Here is a 25,239-nt window from a genome sequence, read left to right as displayed (position 1 = left end):
GTAGCAAAGCCAAGAAAGACGGGGAGAAATGAGCATTTCCTATAATCAGCTTCTATTTATAAGTGGAGAGCAAAACGTAGAAAAATTACGGCCCCAGGAGCCTCAGTACAGAATCCTAACAAGAGGCCATGGGCCATGACCTGAGACCCTGAGGTGGGCCGTACTCAACCCAGAAACATACAGCTGCTGTGCTCCCATTGGCCACGCATGGAGCAAGGGCACCCACGATTCCATGCACGACTGAACTTGGCTTGCAGTGGGGTACAGAGACCCATGCCCCAGCTTAGGATGGTGGAGAGTCCCTCGCTCTCTGTTTTTAGGGCACCCTAGCGGGTGCTGGCAGTACTTTATCTGATTTATTCTCTAGTTTAATTCTTCAAAGCCAGTCTTCTCTAGGTCTCACTGGTTTTTGTTTTTCCTTCCTATTGCTTTACCTCTTGGCTTCTTCTTTTCTGTTCCCACTGCTCCCACCCTGACCTTGGCATTCTCACATCCCCTGCCCTCAGCTCTCCATCCCTCATCCTGCAGGTCCTGCTCGTCCAGGCTTCAAGTTCCTGCTCTGTCTCTAGAACATGCCACGGTCGATCCCTGCTTTGGATCTTCAGTTCCCGTGGTCCATGTTCTAGGACCGTGGCCCTAGCCTCTTCTCCCTGGGTGGCCTCTGTGATAGTCCAGGTCTACTCCAGTCCTCCTGCTGCCTTCACTGACATGAAGAAAAGCACCTGTGTGTCTGGGCTGACCTGGCACCATACCAGGTGCTGGGGGAAAAACATGCATCTCTGGATTGCACCAGCCCACTGCGCCTCCCCGGGGGACTCGGAAGAGCAGGCCTAATGCAGGAGCCAGTCTTCTTTGATGTGCGTCAGTTCTCTCTGTACACAAATATAAGTGATTATAGATGAGGTCCCCCGAAGCACCTCCTTTCTCCTGAACTTGGTCAGCTTTGATGCTTGCTAATTGGTGTAAGAATATAATGATATATATATCCCAGTATCCTCACAGCTGGGGCCTTACCCATGGACCCATGGTATTTTTAGAAGGCTTACGATGGGTGTACCATATTCGCGGTGTCCAAGGATTCTTTCTGTGTTACCTGGATCTTTGGATTAGGGGGAAATGTGGCTGTTTCTTGAAATCTGGGTAGGAATCAGATGAATGGAAGGGAGAGGGGTATGGTTTTCTGAGGTTAATAAGTAAAACCATGTCGAGATTCTGATCTTGTGAATCTTGGCATAACTATCTTGAGTTTGAGTGTTACACAGTATTACCTTAAACTTTTTTTCTGTGCTTATGGAAGAGAAAGAGATGACCCACACACTCACAAAAATGAGTATATGGTTCAGAAATGGTGTATACAGCTGACCTATGAACAACATGAGGCTTAGGAATGCTAAACCCTGCATAGTCAAAAATGTGCATATAACTTTTAACTCCCTCAAAACTTAACTACTCATAGCCTTCTGTTGACCAGAAGCCTTACCGATAACGTCGATAAACACATCTTGTATGTTATATATATTATATACTATATTATTACAATAAAGCAAGCTGGAGAAAGGAAATTATAAGAGAAAAAAATACATTTACAGTACTGGAGTGAAAAACAAAACCCAAGCACTCGCCTATAAATGGACTTGCACAGCTCAAATCCACGTTGTTCAAGGGCCAACTGTATATTTAATCATGCAGTATGGTGGGGCCCTTATGACATCTGGGTTGTAGCAGACAGGACTTGCTGGGGAGTACCAGTCCATCAGGTGTTATATTATCCAGCTCTGTGCTCGAGAGTGGGACGTGGTAGGGGCAAAATTCACAAAGAATTTAATGCAAAAACTTCAAGAGCTTGGATTGACAAAAACATTTTAAAGTGTGGAGTCTTTGCTAATCTCGCCTTCTAATTGGACTCTGGTTTTTGCTATAGAGAAGGAGCCATTGACCTGCGGGTGGGGTGGAGCTGGGCCGGGGGGTGGGCAGCAGAATCCGTGGAGGGTCTGGAGCACGCTGGTGAGTCCGGTTACTTCAGGGGGAAGTGTTCGGCGCACGGCTTTTGAATAAATCAGTTAACTTTCGTTTCTCTTTACTTTGAATTGAGTACATGCTATCTAAAATTATAAATAAGATCAATACTTAGAATTCTACATTACGTCTTGTTCGTGATGAACGTAGAGCAGAAGGAAAAGGGGAATGGAGAAATATGAAGAACTAGAGAGCAAGGGGAACAGGAGGGTGAGAACCGCACAGACAGGCACAGGAGAGGAAGGGTGGTCCTTAAGAAAGTTAGTTGCCGTAAATGGCATCACATCCTGCTTGCTGTTACTTACTTAGAGCCCCTGCTGTCAGCTTTTGGGTTCTCTAAGGGCTGTTGGAGCAGCCCCTTCTGATCCTATCCAGAATGGAGCCTGACAGCTCATCAGGGCTAGGACAGGCCTCCGAGGCAGGACATCATATGGCTTCATGCTCTAGGAAGCCCCCAACTCAGTAAGGGCACGTATTACATTTAATGAGTAATCCTGTTTTAAGTTTATATTTCTGTGTTCTCCTTCTACATTTTAATCTCTCCAGTACCTCCTCGGATCAGATGGCCCCTTCCTTCACCAGGAGTGTGGGAAAAGCAGTGAAAGGCCAATGGGAACGGATGTGTAGGTTCATGAAGAGAAGTTAGCAGCATAGTGAATAAGCAATACTGATGATCAGGAAGTGAGTCTCTGCGTACATGAGAACCCTAAAAGTACTTTTCTAAAGGAAAACTTAAATCTTTCCAAAACCTGAAGTGACCCCTCTAGGCCTTGGCCTTCTTGAAGCTGTCGGCAGGAGCATATAGGTGTTAAAAGAAGTGGAACATTTTACACGTTTTGGTTTCTTTGTTTTGTTTTTTTCTTTCAAAGCATTTCCAGTTATGTAGGAGAAGAGACTCTGGAGGGACGTACCTGGAAGCAGGGAGATGTGATCTTCTTGAGGGACTCTACCCTTGAGCCTGGCTTTCTAGAAAACATAGATTAGTCCCCACCCCAGTCCAGGCCAGTCAGAATTTCTGGGGATGGAAACAGGGAGACAGGACGGCAGACATCAGTGTAATAATTCATCCATGCTAAAGAACCACTAGGCACCCCTCATTCTCTTCTCTTTTCTCCTGTATTGCTAAAGCAGAGAGTAATACGTGGTACAGAAAGGTACCCATAAGTATTTATTGAATGAAGGGAAGAATGAGTGATCTCCCAGGGGGGCAAGGAGGGCCCCTTCTCTTTTGTGCAGAACGAACCTGGGGCTCAGCCAGGTGTTGGCCTGATCACCACCACTGCCCAGGCCGTGGTCAGCAGGGGGCCTTTTCCATGGCCATGCTTGTGGGGCCGCACTGGGGGTAGATTCACATTCTACAGAGGGACAGTTAGTGACCAGTCATTGTCAGTGTTTCAAATACAGGTTTTTTTGCTTTGTTTTGTTTTTGTTTTTGTTTTTTTGCCATGTGGACTGATTACTGGATGGCAGAGTCCAAATAAATTGTCACCTGGCAGGTTAATAGCAGCAAGACCAGAAATAGTAAGGCATCTTCACACCTTTGTTCTTTGGATGTTTCTGCTGCGGGATGCAAAATTTCTAGAATTCTGTCCCTTCCTAGGAGTTCTGTGGCTGGGGGCAGCTCTTCTGAACCATGGATCTGGGGTTTGAGATCAGTTACTAGTACATTGCCAGTCTTTTCAGAGGATGATTACTTCTGGGTTTTCCATGTAGGATTTTATCAGCTGGTGAGTGGGGGTGGGTTGGGTACTCAAGATGACCTGTTTGGCATTGTCACACTCTGTAGGCTTTTCTGGACATACCAATTCCTGGTGGCACAGTCTCATACGATCCTTAAGAACTGCAGTGCAGAGATGGACTGCCTGATTTTGGGTTCTGGCCCTTCCTTGGCTTAGCCCAGAATCTGGAGCTCGTTATACAGTCGGGGGGGGGGGGAATGAAGGTAAAGAGCTGATCCTTCTGTGGTGCTTGGCACAGCTTGGGTGCCATCTCGCACTCTATGTGTGTTCTCACACTGCAGTCTCCAAACACCCTGTGAAGGAGAGGGTGCCATTTTTTATGAAGGGGGGGAAATCGAGGCACCGATAGGCGAGTCCGTGCCCATGGCCACACAGACAGCGCCTGGCTGAACTGGGCGTGCGCACGTAGGCAGCGTCGCTTGGACGCTGTTCTCACCGCTCTGATCTGTGACGAGGGCACAGGAGGTCGGTGCCTTGAAAACCCTCAGTTTGTGGTCCTGCTGGAGACAAAGGGCATGCTCACGAGGACAGGCATGCTTAGAACATGTTCTGTGTGTGGATGACACTGGATACAATATGTCCCTGGATGGAAACATGCTTGAAAACCGGCTGGCAGGTTTCAACCTTGAATGGCCAGTTAAGAGTATACAGTTGTCCTAGGTTTTTACTTAAAGCTGGGCATGCCCTTGGTCATTCTCACTGAGTCTTCAGGTCTAGACTTAGAACTGGTGCTTCGATGTGGAAATTAATGATCATTAGGTGTGACTTGAGAGCCTAGAGCCCTGGACGACAGAGTCCATTCTCCACCACTCACTCAGCAGCTGACCTTGCGCCATGGAGCAGTGTGCTGGCCCCTCACACTCCCCCTGCCCAGTAAGACCAGGTGGTGCTTTCATAGACCCAGTGTTGCAACCATGTGATAAATTCCATCATTCAGCCTCACCCTGGGTATTTTTGGAACATTAGCAAATCTGATAGACATGATAAATAAAGTGGAGATACACTTAAAGGAGAGTTAACTTCACATGTGGAGGCAAATATAAATAGCAAGAACAAAGCAACTTAAGCAAGGTTGGAAACCACTTCTGTTAAAGCCACTGCGCTGACAACTACCATTAAAACAAACACACGCAGCGAGTGATCGAGAAAAAAGCAGTTACCATTGGGCTCTTCAATGATCAGAAAAGTCAAATGAAAAATATGGTTGGAAAGTTGAGGAACTTTTCCTTTTCAGCATTTTTTAAATTTCAAATTCTCTACAGTTGCATGTGGCATGCGCTTTTCTGGAGACTGATTCCTGTCCACGCTTCTCTGAGCTATGTGAGTCTCATGAGCATGATTAACAGGAAACTGGTCATTTGTGCCATGTGATTTCAACAAAGAAAAAAGACAAAGAGCAAGTCTTTATGCACCACTGTGGTATTGATAAACAAGAGGTGATAAATTGATAAGCCTGCCCCAAAGATCAATGGAGTTGATGTCATGATGTCAAATTGAGTTGTGAGGTCAAGGCCGAGAGGCAGACAGATGTCTTCTGGACATCTGGAGTTGACCCAGTGAACCCTCCAGTATTTTGGTAAAGCTCTAGTGAAAATTCCTTCCAACCAAAAATATCAGCATTTGGGATATAAGAGTGTTGAATCTGTCTGACTGAGGCAAGTTACAATCTCTCATTTCTCGTTTGTTTCTTTTACTCTAATACTAGGCCATTAAACTCAAAGACATTCTTACGTTATAGACTCAACTTCTACCCAAGTGAATTTTTACCAAAGAAAAATCTAAGGCTAAGTTTGATGGCAGAAAAAACCCAAATCTCTGATACCTTTTTCTTTTGTCACCACCGTCTGGCCACACGTAAGGACTGTTCATTTCTAGAAGCAGGCTTCCTTTTTAACCACCTTCTTAGGTGTTTCCTCTCAATTTCTGCTACAAAAAAGGTACAACTTGAAGTGGAAGAGAAAAATTATTGTCCAATCTGGATTCCCTGAATTTCTAGCAAAATCATTGACTAGGTTTATTGCTCATGGCCTCATTAAGTATTTATTAAGCATCTGTTATTAGATAGGACTACTCTTAGTCCTTTAAGAATGCCTTGGTGTGTTGAATCCTTTGGCCCATTATTCTCTTCTTTGAAAGTATTTCTCATGTTCTAAGAAGAAAAAGATGAAAAATTTATTTTTTTACTATTAGACTATTTTTTACTATTTTTTAAAATAGTATAAACGCAACTTTTTGATGGTAATCCTATCTTTTCCCCAAAACCAGCTGCTCCCTTGACTTCTGTTTCCATTTAGATCACCCACCACCGTGGCGCCATCTTTAATCCCTTCTTCATACTGCCATGTTACACAGATTTGCCACGTGGGATGTTTCTCTCACAGCTGCCCCCTATCCCTAGTGCCACCAATCACCCTGGGTACCAACTGTCACCTGTTAAATCCTCTCAGCTGGTCTCCAGTTCCTTATCTCTGGTTTATCTCTCGCTAGCAAGACTCAGTCTTCTGGACATGCACGTTACTGTTCCAAGTACTCCATGGTCACCCGCAGGCAGTGAACGGAGCCCCCTCCTGCCCTGCTGGTTCTTCCTCAAACTGGCTTCACACTGCTCCTTCACTCTCTGATCCCCACTCCTCCAGCTTTGCCCAGTGTCACTTCTCACTCTTCCCATACCAGTCTCTTGCACCCAACACCCGGCGACTGGGCGTCAGCTCCAGGATTTGTATGTGCTGGGCTCAGGGGTCCAGGCTCAGTCTTCAGCCCTGGGCAGGGTGTCACTTTCTCTTGGGGACCTCCAAGAGTGCTGTCTGTCCTCTCCTGATGCGACCTCCCACCTCCTTCTGTCTTCCTGGCCTGGAGCTTCTTGAGGACCTGTCACTTGGTTTCGGACACTCACACATTGCCTTGGCCACTGCTGCCACTTCTCAGTACGCTATTTCCATGAACCAGCAGTCCTTCGTTGACAAAGCATCTTCATGTCAGTCTGCCTTCCCTGTGTTGGCCCACGTTCAGAACCCGGACTTCATAGTTGCAGGACATGAACATCGCTTACTATGAAAGTACATTACAGATGATTTGAGGGATTTAGTCTAACCACGAAGGACATAGGCAAAAGACAGAGAAATGAGAACCAGTGTGGAGGGGACCACACCACCACCGGAATGACCTAGAAACATGAACAGAGACTGGTCAGTTCCGTGAAGGTTGAATGTGAATGTGATGTATCTCCATGGCGGTTCCGCAGCGGGGCAGCTGAGAGGAGACCCCAGACCATGAGCCTCCCCTCCCTTGCTGTTTCCTCTGGAGTTCTGAGGAAAGAGCCTGTTTGTGGCAGCCCATAGCCTCCTCCTCATGTGTCTCATATGCTGTAGTTTACTGCATTTCATTTTATGCCCAAGGCTAGATTATTAAGGACTGAATTGGAATTTTCCATAGTAACTGCAACATAAACTTTGATTAGCATTTTGCCGTGCTGTGACGGTTTTTAAAAAATTTCTTTGCCCCTGTCACGGCTGTAACAGTGTAACTCAGGGGAACATACAACGTGCTCATGTGATCCCCTCTCTGATCTTACATGCTCAGGCTTCCCCAACAGGACGAGGACATGGTAAAGAGAGTCCTGTGGATGTACAGTACTTTGGATAATCCGAGCAATACTGTGTAAGAGCAATATTCACGAATAATGACTTTGGAGATCTTTCCAAATCCCTTTGAAATATGGTATCAGCAAAAAGGTTTATACTTTGGAAACATGATTCCTTCTTGTCCCTAATGTCTGCTTTTCTGTATTCAAGTTAATTTTTTCTGTGTCCCATTTAGCGTTGGGACTATGCACTGAGCAGAAAGACACTGAGCTATCAGGTTAGAGTGTTCTGTTTTTATTTAGATCAGAGGTTCCTCTCTTGGTAATATCTTTGTATACCTCCAAGTCCCTCAGCTCATTCATTATGGTATGAATGATGTCTGAAGTGCATATGACTCACACCTACACTGATGACTTATGGTAGAGGAACCTCTGACTGATTTTCTATCAGGAATTGAATTTGGAACCAAGAGATGTCTCTGAAGTTACGGTTTCTCTTACTTGGAGAGGTGGGATTCTTGGTTGCTTGGAGACACCTCAGTACCTCTGGATCTGAAGCAGATACATTATCATGCATGGTCCAGAGGTTCGAACCTGTACTTTGTATGGCTTACTGTTTAACATGAGATGACCTCTCAAGAACTTGTTTGTAGGAATCCCGGTGAGGTCCCCACAACTCGGTACCAATCCTCTGGTCTGTCCTTAATCTATAAGATATATTAACTTTTAAAATAAGTGGATTAAAAATTATGATGTTTTACTACATATTTGCTGTAGGTTAGCGCACATACTGGAGAAGGACTTATCCAAATGTTTGTATGCGAATTTCATGGTAATAACAGTGTTGTCATGTAATATCAATCATACTAAATTTTCCTTTAAAATATGGAAGTCACTCCATAATGTTATGAAATATTAAAATCAAATATGTGAGGAGGACTGAAAAGGATCTGCCTCATAAACTATGTCAGCTGATTCTGGGCTGGAAACGGAGGTCTCAGTGGGACTATGTCAGCTGATTCTGGGCTGGAAACGGAGGTCTCAGTGGGGTTACGGTGGGGAACGGTTCTTCACATTTATGAAGGAGTTGTTTAAGCTGCCAGTTTTGTCTTGGGAACCCCAATAACCTCACTTTCCCCAGATGGCTGTGGTTTGCCTCAAAGAGGCCTGCTGTTTTTGGTTAAGCACTGACTGGTTAAGCAGCAGCCTTGACCCGCACCTGCTCAGGTGTCTGGTGGGCTGGTCCAGAGCTTTAGAATCCAACATTCCCACCCACCCTGCCTTTGCCTTCCTACCTGGATGCTGGTCCATAGACGGTCGCTTTGCGGTGTAGCTGTGCTTTCCTTATCGTTATTCCCTGAGAAGCAGCCTGTACCCAATAGTAACTAATCTGCTCCTCACACAAGAGAGTTCAGGAGTTGTTGCTCTAAATGAGACAGCCATGGGTTAGAGCAGCTGGGAGAATACAAATGCCTAGCTAAGTGAACGCATCTGTCCAGCTCCTCGGCTGTGATCAGCTGTTAGCTCTGAGAATCATTTTTATTTTCTGACTGCTTATTTCAGTGTGTAGGAGTGTTCCTGGTCAACTGATGCCTTTCGTGCCCAAGCCTTTCACTTATGTGCTTACTTAATTTTTTTTTTTCTCTGTAGAGGGAGAAACATGACAAACATTCTCTATGCTGCCAGGGGAAAACAACTGTGGCAGAACAGAGAAGCCCCAAGTAAACAGGCAGATGAGAGCAGCCAACTTTTCATAGGGCTTTTTGATAGCTCTTTGTGCAAACATGGAGCTTTCCAGCTTTTGCCTTATTAGCCAATTTCTTAACCAGTAGTCCTGCTTCTCAATAGGATAATGGGCCTGATTTAAGTAAAAGCTCCAGGTCTTAATCACAATAATAAAAGATGAAGTCTTGACAACTGTAGTAAGTTCAAAGGCATATACTTGAGTTTCAAGGGCATCCTGTCTTTAAGTAGAGGTCTTTCATTTAGCTAAAGAAATTAAACAGAATCCCTCTATCTTTAAGGAAATGATGAATTTAGTGAAGAAAAGCACAAACTCTCTGTAGCTATAATTTATGCAAAATCATGCAATTAGTGATAGCTGTGCTAGACATTTTTTATCCAAATGCGCCTCTGATAAAACCATCATGAGTAGCAGTGCCATCTAATGTAACTAGTAAACATGGGTAGTAAATTATTAATATCTGGTGAGGCATGCAGATGGCAGGGCTCCCATTTTTCCTTTGAGCTGCTTGTGCCCATTTGCTAATCCTTCTTGCAAAAAAATGGCAAAGATAAATATGAACTTTTCTTTGGAAAGTCACATTCAACAGGATATGAATGCAATAAATAGCACAATGTGAATAGTAAAAACCGGCGCTTTCCGCCTCCGCAGAGTGAAATGGTGGTTACTTTCTGCTCCATCTGTGGCATGAGGTTAATAATGTTAGAGCATTTTCATACGTGTCGGACTGGTTGGGAATGGCCCAGATCAGGTGATTTGGGTGGTATTTTTCAGTCAAGTCCCCATCGATGTAACCTTGACAGGCCCCCGCTGGCAAATGGGAAGGTATCCCCTATCAAGTCCCCGTCCAAGGGAAGACCTCCAAGTGCACTGACCTCGACCCTCTTCTAGTCTGAGCTGTAGTCCTGGGAAATGATAGCGTGACTTCCTAGCTAAGGCAGGGCCAGCCCAAAGTTCCTTCCCACTCTGGCCAGTTCACCTCGGGCTGCTTCTGCAGAACGTAAGCGCCTAAGCAGACAAGGTCAAATTAAACTGCTTCATTGCCGCCTCTGGCTCAGGGGCCCAACCCAGCTTCCAGCCCCCAGGCACACACCTGCAGAGGGAAAGGGGTCAGGGCAGAAGCCTGCTCTGTAGATGAGCCAAAAGCACCGATATTCTCCCCTATTGACTCCAGAGGCGTCTCTCCTCCCCCACCCCTGGCATCCCCTATCGCTAGCTCCATCTCCCTGTGGCATATTTCTGGGTACTAGAATGCTGAGGTCACAGGGACAGGTTCTTTGTCCCAGCGATGCTGGGAACCCTGAGCATGAACCAGCAAGACGCAGACTCTCGCTCTTGACTTTGGGCTCCAGGCAATGCCCCGGCCCCAGGCCGGCCCGGGGGCACCCGCCTCCCTCCTGCCCTCGCCCTCCAGCAAGCTCACTCGCTCCCTCTGCAGCGTTGGTTGGTTTCCCACGCCTGTCCCGGGCTGACACGGGTTGCCACGCACCCCGAAGCCCCGCGGGCGCCGACCCCAGCCCGCAGCCCAGGGAAAGTGCCAACCCCGAGCGAGCCCTGGTGCCACGGGAGGAAATAGGTTTTTCACGTGGGCATCTGCCTTTGCTCCTGCTCGCGCCTCTCCTTCGCGGCCGGCGTCAGGGCCCCTCTGCTCGGACTTATCCCCCCGAAGTTAATCAGCCGTACTTGCCAGTTCGCTCTAGTTTGGAAAATACTTAAACACCTCGAAACGTTCCGGAGACTCGGCCGCCCGCGATCCCCCAGTTCTGCCTGGCTAGGGCTCTAGGGCGCTCACGAGGCTGTGGCGTTTGTCTAGAACCAGAAGCGTAGACATGCAGCCCCACTCCTCCCAGGCCATCGCCAAAGTTGCCAGACGCCCCTCGGCGACCCGGCCGCGCCAGATGCAGTTGCATAACCTCGTCGGCCGCCCGGTCCGCTCCTGGCTCCACCGGCGCGTCCTGGCCCCGGGAGCCGCCGAGTCGCCGGCGAAGCCTGTCTGGGGGCGAGTGGGAGCGCCCGACCGGGGTCAGCGCCCGTCCGAGCGGTGCTCTGCCCGCTGCCAAGTGCAGCGGGCGCCGGGGCGCGGGAGGAAGGCGCGCGGGGCTACGCTTACCTTCGGCTGCTTACAGATAAGTCGAGGTCGGTGCAGCGCCTGGCTCGGGCATGTCTCGCCGCGGACGCGGGCAAGCCTGGCGCGGCACGGAGCACTCCGGGCAGGGCATCCGCGGCGAGGCTCGCCGGGCTCGCGCGGAGGAAGGCTCGGTTCCGGGGACTTGGCCGGCTGCGCGCCCGCCGCCCGCCCCCTCCACCTCCGCCGGCCCGGCCCGCCCGGCCCGGCCGGCCCCCGCGCCGCAGCTCGCGTCCGGCCCGGCTCAGCGACGCGCTCGGGGAGGCAGCGGTTCGGCCGGCTCCGGGGACGCCCGCGCGTTCGCTCGCTGGCGGCGCGGCGGAGCGAGCCACAGCCACCCGGCTCCGTGCTCCTCCGATGTCCTCATTTACTGCAATTGTCTTCGGCGAATCTCGGAGCCCGGGCCGGGAGGCGGGGGCGGAGTGGGGGAGGGAGCGGGAGGGAAGTCCTTGCAGCCGCCCCCGGGTCCCCGCTACTCCGCGGAGCCGGGCGGCCGGAGGAGAGGGCGCCGGAGCCGCGCGCCCGCCGCCTGTGCGCCCGGCTGGCAGCGAGGCGGGCGGAGCCCCGGGCCCCGCGGGGCGGGGGCGGCGCGGGGCCGGGCGGGCCGCGTGCGCGGGGTGGGCGATCTGGAGGGAGTGGAGCGGGAGGCAGTGGGGGAGCCCCCGCCCGCCGACGCCGGAGCCCGAGCTGGAGGAGGAGGTGGAAGGAGCCGCTGGCGGCTGCCGCCTGCGCGCGGGGCTCCACCGCGGCGCGTCCTCGGGGTTTCTGGGCTGCAGGCGGCGCTGCGCGGCCCGGGAACTTGTTGAGTCTACCCTCAAGCTGCCTCTGGAGCAGCTGGAGGGCGGAGGACCCGGCGTTTTTCTCTCGGGAGGGGTCGCTGGGGTCCCCGAACGATGGCTGCCTGCTTGCCAGTCGGCCCAGCACCGGCGTGGCTTTGAAATCCCGGACTTAGGCATCTGACCCCTCACCTGCGGATTGCTGCCTAGTGGAGGCCAGGGTCAGGGGCGTGTTTCTGCGCGGAGTCCAGCCCAGGGTCAGCCTCTCTAAGTGCAGGCTGACAGGCAGGCTGGCTGTGAGTGGTGAGGACAGAAGTGGGCGTGCCCCCTGGGTCTGTTGCCCGCTGACATTAGGAACACTCTAGAGCAGGCGTCACCACTGCTCCTAATCAAGACCCCCCCCCCCTCCGCCACCGTCACACACACCGTCCACCTACAGACGCCACAGGGTATGTGCCCTTTTTGTTGCAGGGCAGAGTTGAGCTCACTTGGGGAGGAACAGATCTGAGATGCACAAGGAGCTATACCCCACCCCCTCAACAAATCCACCCAATCCACCAATGGGTAGTGGGTCCTCTGAGCTCAAAGCAGTTGGGCCACTGGCCTCCCTGATTCCTGGCAGACCCTGGTGTCTGGGCCTGGGACTAAGCAGGCAGCTGGCCACAGGTTTCCTGGCTCCCTAAATTTTCTCAGGCTTGGAGTTCATTCTTCTTGAACACACTTGAAAGTGGCTACACTCATTAGTTTGAATATTTCCCAAGAAAGGGCAGAGGAATGGTGGATCCAAGGGCAGTGGCGTGCTTTGGGGGATGAAATGGGAGGACAGGAGGGAAAGTACCATCACCACGTCTTCAGACAGAACGGCAGGTGCACACACCTCTGCCTGCACCCCCTGGAGTCCCTGCTGCAGCAACAGCCCTGTGCCCGGGACCCAGCCATTGCTAGTTCCTTGTTCACTGAGCTCAACTGAGTCCAGCATGGTGCACAATATAGTATCTGTTCTTTATAAATTAACTATATATGCAATGCTTTATTTGTCTTTATGTGGTACTTGGGGCGTCGTGTCCAGGCGTTCCAGAAGAAAAGCATCCTAAAACCTACTCTTTTCCCCTCTGATCTCCCAGTCTCCTTTGGGACACGAGGCTGCAGTCCTCTGGCATCAAGATGTGCCCAGGAAGGGAGTCCTGAACCTGGGCCTCCAAACTCTGTCTACTCAGTCCTTTTCTTACTCCAGATTCCGGAGTCTAATTTTTAGCCTGTTTCCTTCTCTGGCTGGCCCACAGTGCTGGTGAGAGCTGGCTGGAGACATATGCCAGCAGATGTGTGAGCAGTCTGAAGACCTGTAATCCCTTGTTCTGCCTGGAAGGGACCTCGTGTTGGGGATGTGTTGGACTTGGGGACATTTGATGCCTGGTGGGAGGGATCATTGCCACGGATCGCTCCAAGATAATTCCCCTGGGGATGTGCTGTTGCTACTGCGGGCCCAGTGTTTCTCCCAGCTTTCTGCAAATCTTGCTTTATTGCTAATCCATAAAATCGAAATCTGCCTCCCATCCCTTAAACATGTCACTGTAAATAAAACTGCCAGGAAATACTGAAATTGTGCTGGTAGTAATGGACAGCTACGTTTTTAGGGGCCCCAAGTAAAAGCAGATAAACATAAATGCATGCACAGCAGGACAGAGCAGAGCCGCGGAGGGCAGTGTGAGCTGCCAGGAAAATGGCTCCAGGGACAGTGTTATTTGAGATCCACATGATGTGTAATTGTAGGAAGAAAAACTAAGTGGCAGGTTAGAAAACCCACTCACAGGAAGAGGAGAGTTTAATGTACTTCTTAGCGTCATGAAGACTATCTTTAGGTGTTCAGTTGTCTCCTGGACTCATAGTTGTTTTTCAGTTATTCAGATTATTGGTATCCTTTTTTGAAATAAATCTTTTGTCTACCGTGTTACCTTGCAAATCTTCACATCATAAGGGTAAATACTGGTGAAAACTTGTTTCACCATAACTTTGACTGTGGAGGGATATTCCACATGGGTGAGGCTGATGAGCTGTCACGTCCGTCCTGTTCTCATCTTGAAAGCAAACGCTGCGAGGGGCTGGCTAGAGAGAATGGGGGATTCATGAATGCCATCTTCCTGCCCGTAGACTCCCCGCTGCATTATTATTATTTTTTACAGACGAGACATGTGCATGCTTTTAGGGTCTAGGATGAATTGTTACGTTCAGTTTCCACAGAAAAAGAGTTAAAGTTGGTAGAGAGTAGATTCATTATAGGAGTCAATTAGGTAAAAATTGGTTTCTTGAGTTTTGCTTCAGATTTTTGCTGGAAAAGATGGACTGCTTGGAATGGGAGAAGTTGCTACTTTTAAAGTGGGATTTCCTGAAAGCAGAAGGCCCTAAAAGTTAAAGAGACAAGAAAGCATGAGAGAGATGACTAGGAAAATAGCCGAGGCTCTCTTCTGTTGCCTCCTTCTTGGCTGTGTGCAGGTGCCTTGCAGACATTTGCTGGATGCCACCCCCACGATTGAGTTAAGTTATGAGGTCTCAGTTTCCACCTTAAAAAAGACAAGAATGTACAAATCAGAGATGGACAAGGATGTTCATAACAGTCTTGCCCACCTGAGTTCCAAACTGGAAATAACTCCCAATAGGTATCAACCGTACAAGGGATACAGATTTCTGGGTTTACTCCTTTAGTGGAGTCCCAAACAGCAAGGAAAATGGCCAGTGGCTGATGCGCTCAGCAACACGAGTGACATTCACAAACGTTATGCAGAAGCAACCAGACACGAGAGTATGTGTCCTAGGATTCCATTTCAATGAAGTGCAAGAATGCAAAAAAGTAAAATGTCAGAATGGTGGTTACCTTCGCCCGGGTCCCACTATCTCATGTGGTGCTGGATTGTCTGTATATTGAACGAGGTGGTTGCACACCGTATTCATATGGGACAATTCATTGAGATGTTCTCGTCTTTTTAGTATGCCTCCTTTCTGTCTGGGCAGACCCACTGTCTTTGCAGCATCGACACACGTGCTCCCCAGTAATCTATCCCTTTAAAGGAACCGGCCTATCTTGTCAGTGAAGTTGGCTGGCTTTGTTGCTAATTCATAGAATCGCTGAAGCCCCTTTCTCTCCCCAAACCCAAGGTAAGAGAAGAGAGGTTGTTTGCACATGCCCTGCTGCTATTGATGAGACTTCTTGTCTAGCTATGTACTGGAACTTCCTTCTTTTGGGAGGCTGCTGCCGAGCACCTGCCCGACTCTTGCACACAACCGTGATGGAGTTCACTCTGGAAAGGGGGCTCCAACCTTGTCCTTTACTGTTCTGAGTGACTGTCAGGTGAGCCAGTGTCTGTGATGGTAGGTTCCATCCTCTAGCTCAGAAGCTGTGGTCATAGATCAGCTGCTTTCCACCCCTACAAAGGAGAGGGAACTCAGGTTGGCCTGAACCTGGAAGGGAGAGATCAGTAACACTTGGAGGCTTCTCCTTTCTCTTTCAAGAACAAGCCATCCCGCTCAAAGGGGCTCCAGGCAGTCCTTATCTTTTGCCTGGAAGACTTGAGAGAAGCCCTTCTGAATCATTTCCTTTGTCCTCTTCTGCTCAAACATTTACGCTCACTTTCTGGACTGACTTTCTTCCCTCTGTGTGAAGCCCCATGCCTGTGGCTCTTCATTGTCCTGGCAACAAAGCTGTGTTTCCTCCTGTTGGGAAGCAGAGCTGTGTTTCTAAAGTGCTGGCCCATGTTTCAGGGACTCTCTCCACCCTGAATTTCTTTTCCTTCCATGATGAGCAACTAGAGATGGTTTATTGGCCTGGAATACAATTTGGTTTGGAAAAACTGAACATTGCACAGATTAGTTGAAATCCCCTGTTTTCTATCATGTATCATTGTGAATCTAATGTATTTATGGGAAATGGAATGGTTTTGTTTTTCAAGAGAAACTCTAGGTTTCCTTTAACAAATCATACAACAGGGACAGCAGTATTTAGAGAAAATGAAGAGGGGCCATGTGCTTCTGGCTTGCCCCCCTCTACACTTAAGCCCCTTTTGAGTAGGGCTCTGATCAAACCCAAAGGCTTCCAAAGGCTTTGGCCCCCCACTAAGTCAGTAACTACCCCTCCTTGCCTTCAGGTGGACATGCTGCGAGGAAAGCACAGAGACTGTGTTTTCCTGACCTTTGTTTTGTCAGTGGGGGCTTTTTCATTGTCCAAGTCTGACCTTTTGGGGGGCAGACTCCCTCTGCAGGAGGAGAAGGCTAAGGGGCTTTTCCGAATCCCTTCTGGTAACACCAGAAGTCTCTGTGAGCCTGCGGAAGGCAGCTCCTCATACAGCAGGTCATGTGCCAGGCCGGAGAACGATACCTTGGGCCAGAATTAGGTCAAGAAGGGATAAAAATTGCTTTCCGATTTTAGTGTCTGCTCTGCTAATGTACTTTGCTGGTGTCAAGATCGTGGACGGCCCTTCACACGTCTGCCTCTGCGCTTGCAAGGCCTCTGCCGGTTTAGGCGGGCTTCGCGGGGAGGCCTGAGGTTTCGCACAGTGCTTGCTGTGGGCTGTCTGCTGTGGGTATTTCTGTCTGCCCTCCATTCGCTCCTGAGCTTTCATAGACCTGAAGGCTGGATGGGGGAGGAGGAGGGAGAAGAAAGAGAAACCCTCCTGTTTCTACTCCTTTCCTTCCACAGAACCTGTCTGACAGTGACGGGCCACTTTGGCTGTCCACCTACAGAACGCAGTGTCAGGTATGCAGCGCAGTGTCTCTTTTTCTCCTCACAGGACAGCCCTGAACTGGATACTGTTAAATTCTTTTCACAGATAAAGAACAGAGACATTAAGTAATTTCTCCAAGGTCACACAGCTCAGAAGTGAGGAAGCCGAGATTCAAATCCAGTTCTGCCGGATGCCACAATGCAACTGCCCGCTCAGGTTCATTATTTCGATATGAACTTGAGCAGCGTTCAAGAGCACACATTATAATTCAGTGTTACTCTAAATGACTGTGTGCCCCTCAGATGTTATGGCCCTAACTGAGGAGGTCGTTCACCAGTGGCATGCTCTCTTGGTACTCACCTGGCCCTGAGCAACACCGGGCACCTGTGTCCAGGCTCTTGTGGTATTAGCCACTCTCTCATGGGACAGATTCTGACTCGGAATGTTTAACTGCTAAGACCACTGTCTCATCAAGCAGATAACACGTCCAGGCTGACTACGGCGTGTCTTTGAGCCGGTATGTTTTTACCTTTACTAGCTCTACTTCATCTTATCGCTGTATCAGTTACACTTTGAAGTCAAAACTGCCCCTGGAACAGCTGTGTACCATAATCTTGGCACATTTGGATAGCACCTTACCATTGTCCAATAGAATCTTGTTATCAGGACGCTTTTTCTTCATTGAGTGACAGCAGTTGTCCATCAGTCTATATGTCTATTCCATATATACCACAAAAGACCATTCCAGATTCTTCGGGTGCCTATGGTGGTGACGTGGTCTTACTGTGATCTTGGATTCGTCCTAAACAACCCACTGATGGTCTTGTCACCTGATTTCAGATGTATTGCTCAGGATTGTGGATCGTGGACGACACGGTAGGAAGCTACTGTGTATTGGAAAACAGGCATTTTGCTTTTAAATGCCAGGTTCCAAATGGGAAGAGTACAGAATTGTCTAAAAATCTCTAGTTACGTTTGATGACCTCTGAGGTCACACACGGATTTTCAGTTCCATATTTTTTTTTATAAACAATTCTTCTTTTTTTTCCATATCATTGAATCCTTGGAGAATTAAATAGGTCATTACTTTAATTCCACTGCACTGTAGGGTTGCAGGTCTCCCGTTTCCTATTTGCCTGATTTGTGGTTTGGCACATTCTGGAGCTTTGTTGAGCTCTAAATGCGTTCACTGCCTTACACACTCACTTCTGGGTTACCATTCATGAATACTAGTGTACCTTTAACTGATGGTAAAGCAGGCATCAAAAACATATTTTAACCCATTTCTTGCACAATTTTAATGGTCTCTGGGTTTTCAAGAAAAGCGAGACATTTTGATTGTAAATGTTGCTCAGTAGTCTTTTCTTAATTAAACACAAATCCAGTGCTCATCGGTCAGTGTTCACGTGGTTAGATGTGCAGATGTCACAGTTTTCTCCGATCCCGGTATCCCAGCAATCATGGCTCTATGGCAGGTCCTCTCCCTTCCCTGGAAGGAGAACCCTGAGTGGTCGGTCCCCAGGCCTCCTGAAGTCCGAAGATGGAAGCATCTCGATATCCCAGAGCATGCATTGCTTTCAAGTAAGGGAGGCAAATCATGCAAAGCTTTTCCCCACTTGTGCTCATTGGTTGGCTGTTTTGGTGGATTAAAAGAAGACACTTGAAAATTAGTTTGTTTCTTTAAAAAATAAATTTGAGATGTGAATTTGGAGATTGTCACCGGTGAGATGAAATAGCATTAGCAGAAAAATCAGTATGAAATTTAAAAGTTATCTTAATTCACTTTATGTATATCTTCTCAACCTGAGCCCCAAATAGAATTTGGTGAATATTGCAAAGGTTCACCTGGGGTTAGGCAGTTAAGCCATAAGTGAGGGTTCCAGAAGCTGTAACAGGCGAGGACCGAAGAGGCCGCTTTTGGCCGCAGTTCAGCACGCCGTCATTCCCCGTGATTTGTACCCCCTCGGCCCATCTTGTGAGTGAGATCTCTCTCCCCATTCAAATGTGGATCGCTTTGCTCCATTTGATCAGCATGAGCAAATGTAAAACTACTCTTTTATTAGGATATCTTGGGCTGTGAGCATTGTGCCCTCAAGTTCTAGTAGAAGATGAAATTTATTGATGATTTATTTTATTCACTGAATCCAAGTCTGAAAATGAAGAAATTCATTTTAATGGTACCTTTTCCCCCCCTTCCAGGCAGAGTAAATACTGTCACATGAAATTGCTGATGATACTTCCGAGTCCCTTAAAATAAGACTTATGATTCATTCACACCATGAAAATAGTAAAGAGCCAACAGCTTCACCTGTGGGTTCATAAGTTACTGGCTCTTTCCTTTTTGGTCCCTGGGTGTTAATGAACATTTTCATTTCTGGAGCTTTCTCTGCTTCCGACTCCAGCAAGGACGAGGAATTAAGGTTCTGGCTATCTGGTGCGGACTCTGGGGCTCAGCCCCGGGAATTCCATGTTCATGCTCCACTGTTGTGGGCAAAGGGGAGGAATTCCATTTGAAATTTTGGACAGCCTTTCATAAGAAAATAGGGTACCCCCTCCTGGTTCTGTAAGCGGACTGAGGCTGATGCCCGCACCCTAGAGCATGTGGCTTTCCAAAGAAATGGTTTCCTTTTGCACCTTAGGCACATACAGAGTTCTTTGTTGAATTCTTGCTTTCTTGATGGAAGTATATACTTTGTTAGTACTTGAAGGAAATTTTAAAACATTGCTGAAGTGAAATCAGCTTAAGGTGTGAGGCATATGACAAGTGTTGAAACGTGGCTGATATGCGGCATGAAATTTAAACAAGCTCTGCTAAAGCAGAAATAATATCTCTGTACCATGTAAAATGCAAAGCCCTCCTGTAGACTTGCCTATTCTTTATTTCTTGACAAGCACGCATAATCTCTACTTTTGCATACAGAATAGATTCAGTATTTTTGAAGTTACTCATTCATGGGTGTAACTCACCTTAAACAAACCCCTCGAATGAAAGTATGGCGTGGCAACAGGTCCGCTGTGAGGTTTCCCTTTAACAAATGCTCTTTTCCAATAAGGCTCCTTTCAAAGAACCACCGCCTTCCATGCACTTACAGGGTTTCGGTTTGCCCAAAATTATTTACTTCGTGACTGTGTAGCATTGCCTGTCTTTCGTCAAATGTGATCTTGCATATGTTCTTGCATATATGCACGTATGAATGCATGTGTACGAAATTGTTTGTGCTGGGTTCCTGCATGTGTTCCATGAGGAAGATGGTTTGGGCGTGACTAGGGCAGAGCAGGATGTGGATTCACTAAGTTCCCTAAAGTTTCCCTCTAACTTCTGGGTGGCATTTCCTCAGGAGAAACCAGAGCTCAAACAATAAAGAAGCCAACGTGTCTCCCACGGGTCCAGGCACCGTGCTTGGTGCTTTAGACATTTTTCTCTTGTGTTCAACCCCGCAGCAATGTTAGGAAGCACTAACACATGACATGTTCGTGTGATATGTAAACTGGAGGGCTGATTGTGTAGGTTGTGTGAAGGAATCGTGGAAGATTCCTTGCCAATACCTCTTGTCAAAGTTGCAGTAAATTGGAACTTACTGATGTGCTTTTCTTAGTTCTTCTAAAGATCTTGTCCAGTTTGACTCAGTTTATTCCTGTTTTTACGATAGCCAGCGCTCTGCTCTCCCTAATCTAACTATAGTAGATCCTTAGACAACATGGGTGTGAACTGCATGGGTCCACTTATATGTGGATTTCTGTTATATAAATACAGTACTGTAAATATATTTTCTCTTCCAATTTTTTTTAACATTTTCTTTCCTCTAGCTTACTTTACTGTAAGACTACATTAGCTAATACATATAACATATAAAATATGGGTTAATTGGATGTTTCTGTTATTGGTAAGTCAACAGTAGGTCCTTGGTAGGTGAGTTTTCTGGAGGTCAAAAGTTACATGCAGACTTTCCTCTGCATGGGCATCACTTTCCTTCATCCCCGCATTGTTCAAGGTTCACCTACAGACGTAGTGGCTTATTAAATATTTTCTTTAAAATGTATGCTAATGTCTTCTGAATAAAGGACAAGTCTTGGCATTTCAGGTCCTATTCTCCATGAAGTGCAGGCTGGTTTTGGGTATAATCTTTCCTCCATAACTGTTATTATACTCTGGACCTTCATGGGGAAATAGAAAAACACTACTACCCTTATTCTCTGGTCTTCATTGAGCTAACTCAGTTTATGCCAGTTCGTTCTTCTATGCTGGTCATGGGTCTAGAGCTTTACATGAATCAGCACTTTAATCATCCTAAAATCTCTGTAAATCTAAATACTGTTATCAGCACCATTTGTCAGATGATGAAAGAAGCACAGGGAGGTCAACAAATGTGACGAAGTGAGCCAGGAATCTTCTTTAGAAACCACTGGAAGTTGTGGAGGATTAGAAATAGTCTCTGGAAGTATCAGATGACAATTCAACTTCCAGTGAGGCAAAATATAGACATATTTTGGCCTTGTTTGTTTTTAACTTGTACCTGAATGGACCAGTGCCACTTTTGGGAGACCTGGAATTACCATCTCTTCTTTCCCAGGGAAACAGAATAGCATTCATTCTTATACATGTTGAGGACGTGGATGAGTATCACATTTTGGGATTGCCTTCATAGACAACTGACTGTACTACCTAATTATTGATGGGAGGAATAGTTTATAGCAGTGGTTATAAACTGTTTTTTAGAGAGTTACATAATAAATATTTTCAATTTTGTGGGTCATACTATTCCCTGTCGTGAAAACTCATCTCTGCTGTTGAAGCAGGAAGCAGCTGTAGAAAATAGGTAAACAGTGAATACGGCCGAGTGCCAATAAAACTTTATTTGTAAAACCAGGAGGTGGGCCAGATTTTCCCCATGCTGTAGTTTGCTGATCCCTGGTTTATAGCGTAAGTCCTTTTGTAAGAATTTTGATGCCATACATAGATCCCTAGTTTTAAGGATGAATTAATAAAGCATTTGATTCATCACAGGAAACTTTTTTCCCTTTTGCTTCTCATCATAAGAAAATAGGGTACCCCCTCCTGGTTCTGTAGGGGATTCCATAGAATCCCCTATGCTGGATTCTAGGAAACCTGCCTCATTTGAGATTTGAGCAGAATTAGATCAGTATATTCAATGAAGGATTACTTCTGGTGAAGAGTACAGTGATGGAGCTATTTGTGTGTATTTGAGATTTCACATTTTTGGAAAAATAGAAGAAAACTAAAACGGGGAATGGCAACATCTTTGTCATCGTGCGCTAGAAGAATTTTGCTCTGCTGGTTATGAGAATACTCTAGTTGTTGGAACTAAAATGCAGTCATCTCTTCAATGGGAAAGCCATGTATGTCAGGGGCCTTTCTCCTCCCCACGCTTCCCCTGAGAGAACACTTTATAAGTCACGATGAGATAATACCGGACAGTTAATATTGGATTTTCATCTCTGGCTGATTTATTTAAGTGCTTCGTGAAACCAAATGGAGTATCTTTGCTGTAGGCTTTTCATACTAGAGCTTTTATGGTGACTGATGGTTTTTTTGTTGTTGTTGTTTTGATAGCTTCTAAGCAATTGAGATAAATAGTTAAGTTTCTGTCATCGTTCTTTGTACCCACATGAAAAATGCTTATTAGCTTAATATGAATTTCTCACCAAAGGAAGGATCAGTAATCAAATATCATTATTAATGTTATATTTAATTCGAGTATCATTAGGGAGCAATGATTCCATGGCCTATACTTTTTTCAACATGCCAAAGATGTGACCTCGTGATCATTTAATTCCACGAACTTTGTTGTGTGTTGCCACTCACTTTAATTTTTGTCAGCACTATATCATTGGTTAGTATTTTGCAAATTCTCTAAAGACGTAAGATAAAACTTTTGACTTTCACATAGCAACATTTTTGTGTTGCCTGTCATGAGGACTGTGGAGCTCCTTTATTGATTAAAATTAGTTCCTTGGGGCGCCTGGGTGGCTCAGATGGTTAAGCATCTGCCTTCGGCTCAGGTCGTGATCCCAGGGTCTTGGGATCGAGCCCCGCATCGGGCTCCTGGCTCGGCGGGGAGCCTGCTTCTCCCCCTCCCTCTGCTTGTCCCTCTCCCTCTGCTTCTCCCCCTGCTCATGCTCTCTCTGTATCTGTGTGTCTCAAGTGAATAAGAAAATCTTTAAAAAAAATAAAAATAAAATTAGTTCCTTGTACATGGTGCTGTAATTTGCCTCGTGGTTGTTAGTATAATCTCTCTTCGGCGATGGCCACGTGTTTACCCAGCAACAAGAAGCCTGTCCTACCTTCATTTCTCTCAAGTGTGTTTAACTGAAGGAAGTATTTTAAACTTTATCTTCTCACTGCATAACTCTTGGAAGCACTGAAATTCCCTTGAATATCCAGAGGCAATTCTTTGGTTTTGTACTTTGCTTGAGCCGACAATGAGTATTGGCTTTGAGGACCGATGAGTCAGGATGTTGAACTCACAGAAGGTAGGAGAAGGGTGAAGTTGCCTTTGGAGTTAAGAACAAACAGGCGTATGTGTGGATGTGGATGCATGTGTTTTAGGGCTTGATTTGGATTTCATAAAAGAAAAACTCAGAGGTCATTTTGCATGGGAAGATCTCACTTAAGATTTTCTGTAGGTTGGAGAAAGGAGCAACGGCAGGTTGAAGCCTGGAGGAGAGCAGAACTGGGAGTTGGGTGGATTCTGCATTGTCTTTGTCTCCCCGGTGGCTTCATGATTTGCTGGACGCGAGGGTGAGGGCAGGTGTCATCCCCTTGTCAGAACTGACAGTATGATACCGTGCATCCTGCAGCACCCAGTGGATAGGGAGGGCTTCACAGCGCTCACCAACTCCATCCTTCTTTCTTCCCTTGGTCAGAGCTGCCTTGCATTTTTAAATGATGGATCTGGAAAATGGAAAGAGTGATTCCTACCCTAAGTACTCCATCAGATAAGTTGTAAAAATAAATATGTCCCACAATTAGGCAATTAAGTCTTACACATAGAATTTCTTGGAAGAACTTTGCTGAGACCCCAGGGTCGCAACAACACTCGCAAGTGGGTGTGCACTTCGGTTCCCGTGTGCTCCCCAGATAGCACAACCCCTGAGCACCTGACTTCACCCAGGGCCCACTTCCTGGGACATGTCATTTTAATTGTAGTTCACCATAGTCAGGCTGCAGGGTTTCCGCATCTGCTCTGCTCTTTTCCAAGGACAAGGGGACTTGGCTCAGGAAATGCAAGACTTGGCTGCTGCATGGCTGGTGGAAGTCCTCAGTCCCGCCCTGGCATCCCTCGGACACATCACCCTGCTGTGTCAGTCCTGTTGTTATGTTTTCAATCAGGAAAAAAAAAAAAAAAGAAGAGTTCTGTATCAGTTTCTTGGTTCCCTCACAGTGAGAATGAAATTTTTTATGAAGTCTTAAATTCGGTGGTTATTGTCCCATTACCTATAGAAACTCCCGTAAAGACTCCATTCTTCTGCCATCAACACGTGCTGTGGGTACCGTCAGTGCCCATAACGGGGCCGCAGCGCTCATCCCGGGAAGAACGGCCCCTGCTCGGCTCAGCAAACGGCTCCCATGGACGCCGTGGAGCACCAAGGAGGTGACGGGAGGCCTTAGTGCCACTGTAAAGGGGCTGTGCCTGAGAATTTATTCTGGAGGAGGGAGGACCCTGTGTAATTGGATGATAATACAGTCAGGAGGGGGCTTTCTGTGATTAGTGGGAAATAACTCTCCGCTTGAGCTCAGGAGTCCAGACGTGCAAACCTACCAGGAGCCAAGTCAGGCTGCTGCTTTTTCTGTCCTCCTCTGCTTCCTTGGCCCTTCTTTCTGCTGTCACCGGGCACCTCTAGAAGCTGATGGCACAGGCCATGGAATCTGCGGGGCCCCGCGAGCTCTTTGCTCTGCCCCTCCCTGCGGGAGCTGAGGCTGGTTGAGGTTGGGAGCAGGATGACCTCTGCTGGTCTCTCTCTTTGTTTTCTTCCCCAAGGATTCCTTGGTACATGAAGTTGAAAGCCTAATGCAAATCCTCTCCCTCTGCTGCATTGTCCTAGGCATTGCTAATTTTTTTTTTTTTTTTTTTTAAAGAGTGAACTAAAAGCTCGGATGATTCTTGTGGCTGATTTCGGAATGTGACAAGGGCTTCATCACTTAATGCATGCCAGCCAGCCCCTCTCGGTGTCTCTCCTCAGAGCCCCAGCTGGGCTGCTGAGCCCTGCACACCCATTGCAGGAACGGCTGCTGGGGAAGGCCAAGGGCACCTTGCCTGGACAGAAGGGGTTGTGTGTCTCCTCTGTTGGGCAGGGCTTTTCTCTTAATTTACTCAGTGGGTTAATAGTCTAGGGTTACAGGCAGATGGTATCGGATGCTTTAAGAGGAGAAACGCTCCTGTCAGGGTGTTCTGAAACCTCACTCACGGGCCTTAGCAAAACCAACATCCGTGTCTCCCATTTTTCTGTCTTTACAGAGGTATACAGAGTGACTGCCTCCCCCTCTTTGTGATTTTGGGGTCTCGAGATACACTCTGACCAGCATCT

At 47.3% G+C, this 25,239-nt stretch overlaps 2 protein-coding genes across 8 annotated transcripts in view; one reads left to right on the top strand and one right to left on the bottom strand.

The window, feature by feature from the left end:
* Nucleotides 1-11,323, bottom strand: part of INSYN2A (inhibitory synaptic factor 2A) — a 57,913-nt gene extending 46,590 nt beyond the window's left edge. For both annotated transcript variants that reach the window (XM_025880194.2, XM_073884747.1), the window contains exon 1: nucleotides 11,190-11,323. The gene's annotated coding sequence lies outside the window, so the exon portion shown is untranslated. The remainder of the gene's footprint in view (nucleotides 1-11,189) is intronic.
* Nucleotides 1-25,239, top strand: part of DOCK1 (dedicator of cytokinesis 1) — a 485,590-nt gene that overhangs the window by 241,200 nt on the left and 219,151 nt on the right. The gene's annotated exons all lie outside the window — the stretch shown is intronic.

This window comes from Callorhinus ursinus, unplaced genomic scaffold (genome assembly GCF_003265705.2).
Source record: "Callorhinus ursinus isolate GAN/ISIS: 27379988/994484 unplaced genomic scaffold, GSC_fseal_2.0 scaffold58, whole genome shotgun sequence".
Classification (NCBI taxonomy): Eukaryota; Metazoa; Chordata; class Mammalia; order Carnivora; family Otariidae; genus Callorhinus; species Callorhinus ursinus.
Note: the sequence above shows the minus strand (reverse complement) of the source record. Positions and strands in the feature narration are given on the sequence as shown.